The following is a 6,523-nucleotide window of genomic DNA, read 5'->3' as shown; positions in this document are numbered from 1 at the left end:
GCTTTGATAAGGGGGGTGGGGGAGAGAGAGAGATCTTTGTCTCTCTACATTAATTCTTCCTTCTTTTTTCTGTAAAAGTCTTCATGAGCACTACTCTATTAAAATGGATTCCAAATACACAAGGAAACATTTTTTTGGTTTAAGGCCGATTAATGTACATTTTACCTTTGTCTAGTAGGCTGGCTTCCAAACACACCCACACTCACCTCTATCTTCCATCCAGGCAAACTAGAGTTATTATCAGAGTTCAAGGACAATTTCCAGTCCATAAAAACTCTCAAGGGATGTCTGAAGCAAGGCCAGTGAGGGATGTGACCTGAGGAGAAGGGAGGAAAGGGGTGTAGCTTTGCGAGATGTCCCAAGGGCTACATAGAGATGCTGGGAGGGCCACATTTGGCCCCTGGATTTACTGTACAGTGGTACCTCGGGTTAAGTACTTAATTCGTTCTGGAGGTCCATTCTTAACCTGAAACTGTTCTTAACCTGAAGCACCACTTTAGCTAATGGGGCCTTCTGCTGCTGCTGCACTGCCGCAGCACGATTTCTGTTCTCATCCTGAAGCAAAGTTCTTAACCCGAGGTAATATTTCTGGGTTAGCGGAGTCTGTAACCTGAATCGTATGTAACCTGAAGCATATGTAACCCGAGGTATCACTGTATTTATTTTTCCGGATCTGAAGTTTCCAACTCCTGAAATAAACAAATAAATAAGCATGCCAAACTCTTATAAGACTAACCTAGCTAAATAAATAACCTGTTGAGAACAAGGATAAGTGATGAATCATAGCCACAGAATCATAGAGTTGGAAGGGACCCTGAGGATCATTCTAGTCCAACCCCCTGCAATGCAGGAATATGCAGCTGTCCCATACGGGGATCAAACTTGCAACACTGGCATTATCAACACCAACTGAGACAGGCATAGTATAAAATAGGAGTGGGCAAACTGTGACCCAAGACATGTGGGTGGCAAGGAGGGTAGCAGAAAGAGGAAGATGGGGGGAAAGGGGGATGGTGGATGTGGCAGAATGAGGAAGAAAAAGGACTGCCCCACCCAATGTCTGTACTGTTCCATGACAGATACTCCCAAAGGAATGTGGATAGTAAAAAAAGGTTGTCTAAAAGGTACCCACTATGTGCAAACACTCAGTCAATAGTAGTGCTGATAGTAGATTGCGTATGTAGAACAGGTGTCACTGACAATCAGCATTTATGGCTTGGTTGCTGGTAAAATTGTATGAAACCCATCCAGAGTTAAGCACTTGTAAATCCTATTAAATGGGATCTCTTAAACCAAAATGAGTGGGGTTTAAAATTGCTTGAGGATGTCTGGACCTTATCTATGGTGTTCTTCCAGCAATGTGAGCTCAATCCTACCTGAAAATAGAGTCTGGAAGTGTCTGGTATATCCAGGGACTAAAGGATGGCAAGGATGGAACCTTTATTTTTTTATTTTTTAAAAAACCCATTATGTCTCTAAACAGCATTTTAGGCATTAACAAAAGAAAATTAAGTGGCCCCAGCATGGCCTGAGCTGTTTGCCACACAATGGTGTAAAACAAGCACGAAGGCCTGAATTTATTTCTAAATCAAAGTAATGTGAGGGCAGCCTTCATCCAGGCAGGCTAACACCCGCAAATGTTTGCCCTTTAAAATAAATAAACAAATAAGTATTTAAATAAATATGCACTCATTATTCGAACTCATCTCCCTCCATAATAGCCTCTTTAAAACCTAAACGTAATCTTCTAATGAACTAATTTCCACTACAAACACAGGCTTCTCTTTTATCTGCTAGCTTCTCCAGAACGTCAGGCGCATGTTCCTTTTCCCAGGGCGCCTGCCCCCTCCTTTCAGGCTCCCCTCCTAACCACTTACGCTTCCTAACAGATTACTGGGAGCCTAGTTGACTGGAAAAAAAACCAGACCCTGATCTAACGCAGTACATGTAAAGATGTCTGAGGCAAAGGCAACCCCTGCTGCCGTTACCCCGATGGCTTTGGCATTTTGAAAAGGCTATTGGGAGAGCCAGCGTCGTTTCTCCATTATTATTATAGTTAGCCCCTGCAGGACAAAAGCATTGTTTGCTGGGAATAGAGCAGGAAGCTGCCTTGTGCTGAGGAGGCTTATTGATCCATCTGGTCCAGTACTGTCTGTCTGATTGGCAGCATCTCGCCAACGATTCTCCAAAGTGCTTCTTCCCCTGTCTTGCGAACCAACATGCTTGTTTACCTAGAGTGCCTGGGGATTGAACCTGGGGCAACATTCCTCAGGTGAAAATAAGGACACCCTATTCTACATCAGTGTGCCCACCTCCTTCTGTGCCCCCTGTATATGTGCAAGGCCGACGGAATTAAGGAAAAGGGCGGGACTGGCTGAACCAATGGCTTCTAGAGGACTATGTAACAATACCGTCCTGGCAACTGCCTTGGTTAAATGTGGGAGCCTTAGATGATACATGGTAAAACTGTGAGGTTTCCATCAGCCCACCCTGGGCTTCAGAGGAAGCACCCACGCAGGATGTTTACAAGGTGGCACTTCCATGCCACCAACCTAGTCTCTATGGTCAGAGCTATGGCCGCCAAAGGACCCCTGTGCACTTGTGCGAGCCAGGCCCCCTTAGGTCGCTCTTGCCGCCACCATCGCCATAGTCAGATGCGTTGAGCGGTACTGGCCAGTGGAGCTGAAGAGCACAGCTCCATCAGCTGGTACCCCTCCCCACAGGTCCTGCTGCACCACTGTGAGAGGCTGGGCTTCCTTCTTCTGCTCCCACCCTTCCCCGCTTACAGAATTCGGGACTCTGCATGACATAGTGAGAAGCTGCGGTGGCTTAAGGGTTTTTGTGACAACCCCAGCATTTCCCCGGCAATTGGCGACGATGACACGCCCATGTCTCAGTGCTGTGGTACAATGGTTGCAATATGATGTGTGCATAGAAATGTTGCAAACTTGTAGGTCTTCTCTTTGCTCTCCTACAAGAAATGGGACACTGCACAGGCAGGATGTGTTTGCCTTCAGAGAAGGGACCGTCTTGGCTGTGAGTCCCGGCCTTGCAGGCCTTTGTCCACCTGGAAGGACAGGTCCCTGACTGACTCCAGCTATAAAAGCTGGGAGAGGGTTTTTTTTGGGGGGGGTTGCTGTTTCTGTTTGTTTTTGCTGTTATTGATAGTAACTTTTTGTATCTTTACTTTTAGATATTATTATGATGTATGCGGAGATTGTTCAATCTGGTTATGTACTGTTTGTTGTGTTTCGTTTATGACTACTTATGTTACGTTTGTAATTTTGTAAGTATTTTCATGTTGTAAGCTGCCTTGAGCATGGTTTTGACTATGGAAAGGTGGCCTACAAATAAAAAGAATGAACAAACAGTGCGCCTCTCAGTGTGTGGAGCCCTGTTGTGCCCAGTGAACATAGGCTCAGTGCTTTTTTCTGGGGGTACACAGGGGTACACATGCGCCTAAACATGTTGTGAATCTTTGTATTTTCGTCTATTTACCATATTTATTTTTCCCAATTTGAACTATAAAACGGTGATTTTCTTGAGTCAAAATGAGAGTACCCCTAAGAAAAAAAAGAAGCACTGCATAGGCTTATACCAGACCGGCAGCCATTCAAGTCCAATATTAGGATGAGTTAACACCAGTACCCCTACTGAAATCCTCCACATTTTGTTGATACCTCCCCCCCCCCACCCGAAAAAGCATTCCTTCTTTGATGTTGCTTTGAAAAAGTACAGGAACCCTGTGCTTCCTTGCATCTGGCTACTTTAAGCAAAACACCAACGAAAAAGAGCAAAGAGCTCTCTGTAAACCTACTGCCAGGAGCCACACGCCTTCTCAGTTGCTATAGCAACCTGCCTGACTGGCCAGATCCCAGAAATAGGGCAGCTATGAAAGACAGAAGTAACAGCTCTGGGTTCTTACCACCCTGATGGGCATGTGTTCTTTTGGCACTTGATAACTTTTTTCTTTGCACTATCCATTAATTGTGCAATAACTAGGCATTTCTCTCTCCCTGCTTCCTGTGTTCCTTTGGTGTGGATACCACATTTCCTGAGTGCTCAGGGCACAATATTTGCATGGGGCCAAGCTGCTGCTTGATACCTGATGATGGAAAGTCATATCTGTGAATTTATTTATTTACTAAATTATTCTAGACCACTTTTCAGGGTAAAGTACCTTCACAGGTATATTACCGGCCTTAAGGCATTATTTTTAAGTGCCCATTTCAACTTTAGGTCAGGACCATGCCCTAAATGATCCAGAACAATGAGAATCCTGCAAAGAAGAATTACATGAACAATGCAGACAAATTTGAAGTCCCATCAATGAAACATGGTCAGCTTCATAGCTGTGTACAGTCGAGGGCAAACAGATAGTCCTTTGACTTCCTTAGGGTTTCATGGAGTATAAAATTGCCTGGGACTATAGGGAATGAAAGCTCTTGATTGCACCATATGGCCTCTTGCTGGCCCCTGCAATATTCCTATTCTCTTTGTTCATCTGCAAGATATTAACATAACATCCCTTCAACACACCATTAAATGGAGTCACACACACAGCAGAATGTAATTTTATGGCCAGATCCTGCTCTTAGGAGCGATGACGACCAAACTAGCTAATCAAATCAGCGCAAATTTGCAAACACCATCTCAGCAGCTGTGACTGTAAATATCAGCAGCAGAATGTGAATAATCCTGTCCGCAGGATGACTTGAGTAATGGGTTCCCAATGGGCGTTCCAGCCATCAGTTTGCTGCCTGGCAACCCAAGGGGGACTCTGATTTTGATGAGCCTGAAACAGCAGATGCCGTTATCATGATGTAGCAGCTATAGCTGGCTTCCCAGAAAAAATAAACTTATTTAAACAAATGGAAGGGGAGATGGAATGCATTGTGTCCTGCCTTTTGTGACTGTTGATGTGTGCTTCTTTAGTCGGCCTGCATGTGTGAGAAGTCTGTCTGTTTGTCTCTCTCTCTCTCTTTCTCTCTAGTGTTCCCTTTGGCATTTTCAGAGCAGCTGCAGCAGACTGCAGTTTTGGGTAATCTTTCAAACAGCAAACCATCTGCATCTTTTGAACAGTGGGGGCTGGGGAGGAAACTAAAGCTTCCAGCAGCCCAGAGGTTATGGACATATCCAGGGACGGCTCAGTCCATTTTGCTGCCTACAGAGAAAGACTCAATGGTGCCCCCTCTCAATTCACAACAGATCCTATTGGGTGAGATTTACCTCATAAGCTGCACCATTGGAGGCCCAGCAGAAGGACTTCTGCTTGCTCAAAAGGACCGCCCCCTTCTCCTTCCCACAAAATTGGCTCAGGGGGGGCAACAGAACCCACCCACCCCCAGAACACCACATGTACATTTCCAAGTACAATTCAAAATGATGCTGACCTATAAAGCCCTAAATGGCTTAGGCCCTGTATACTTGATGGAGTGTCTCCACCACCATCATTCAGCCCAGACACTTAGTTCTAGCTCAGAGGGACTTCCGGCAGTTCCCTTACAGCAAGAACTGAAGTTGCAGGGAACCCGGCAGATGGCCTTTTCAGTAGTGGCACCCACCCTGTGGAACGTCCTCCCATCCGATATCAAGGAGATAAATAACTATACAACTTCTAGAAGGCATCTGAAGGCAGCCCTGTAGAGGGAAGTTTTTAAGGTCTGAGATGTTTTATTATGCTTTTATATTTGTTGGAAGCTGCCCAGAGTGGCTGGGGAGACCCAGTCAGATGGGCGAGGTACAAATAATATTTTTTATAACTATTAATGGGGAGGGGGATTTTTCTGTTCGGCGTGCTAAAATGCTTGCACAGACAAAATGTTAGCCATAGTGTAATGCTAATTCCACCCATAGTGGTACCTGGGTTTTTTCCTAGGTAAGTGGGGTATCCTGTTACAGCCTAATTCACATGGGCTGCAACTCTAGACAGGCCATTTTACATTTCTTGAACTTATTTAGGTTTACCATGGTTGTTGATGGGCTTCACCTTCTAAGCCAGTGTGGCAGATGATATATGTATATTCATCGGATTGGTGAGCAGATGTTTCTGTTTTGCTTTTGGTACATTTCATAAAGCTGGTTGCCTGGAGATAACAAGGGATAAGTAAAATGGAAACTAGTTGAGGGTGAGGCAGTTCTGAGCAGTCTTGACAACTGATACCAGAGGGATCAGAATGTGGGGACAGTTGGGGCAGTTAGGCCCAACTGTAGTGATTGTAGTAATTTAGAGACATGTCCTTAAAAGAAACACTGGGATGGGTGTTTTAGAGATTATCCCTGGAAGACAGTGTGCGGAAGTGGCGCCTGACTGACTGAAAGAGGTCCAGCAGAAAACTTCTTGTTGTAGCCGCTAATTAGTTAAAGACACTATGTTAAGCCTTGTCTCAAGATACAGAACCCAAATATATTACATTTATCCTTTGCGTTGTGGCGATGACTCCCCTAAGTATATTTTTGACTGTGGAATTGTGCCTACCAGTTGTTCACACCATTGGGTGATATTTTTGCTCTCAAACTCTTT

General features: G+C 44.8%; 1 long non-coding RNA gene across 1 annotated transcript; it reads left to right on the top strand.

Annotated features, from left to right (window-relative positions):
- Window positions 1-1,636: 1,636 nt before the first annotated feature.
- On the top strand, window positions 1,637-4,877 carry LOC309334413. The gene is made up of 2 exons (XR_014153083.1): window positions 1,637-2,530; window positions 4,240-4,877. It is a non-coding gene; the product is annotated as an uncharacterized lncRNA (long non-coding RNA).
- Window positions 4,878-6,523: the final 1,646 nt, after the last annotated feature.

This window comes from Podarcis erhardii, assembly GCF_964252035.2.
Source record: "Podarcis erhardii genome assembly, chromosome: 2".
NCBI classification, from domain to species: domain Eukaryota; kingdom Metazoa; phylum Chordata; class Lepidosauria; order Squamata; family Lacertidae; genus Podarcis; species Podarcis erhardii.
Note: the sequence above shows the minus strand (reverse complement) of the source record. Positions and strands in the feature narration are given on the sequence as shown.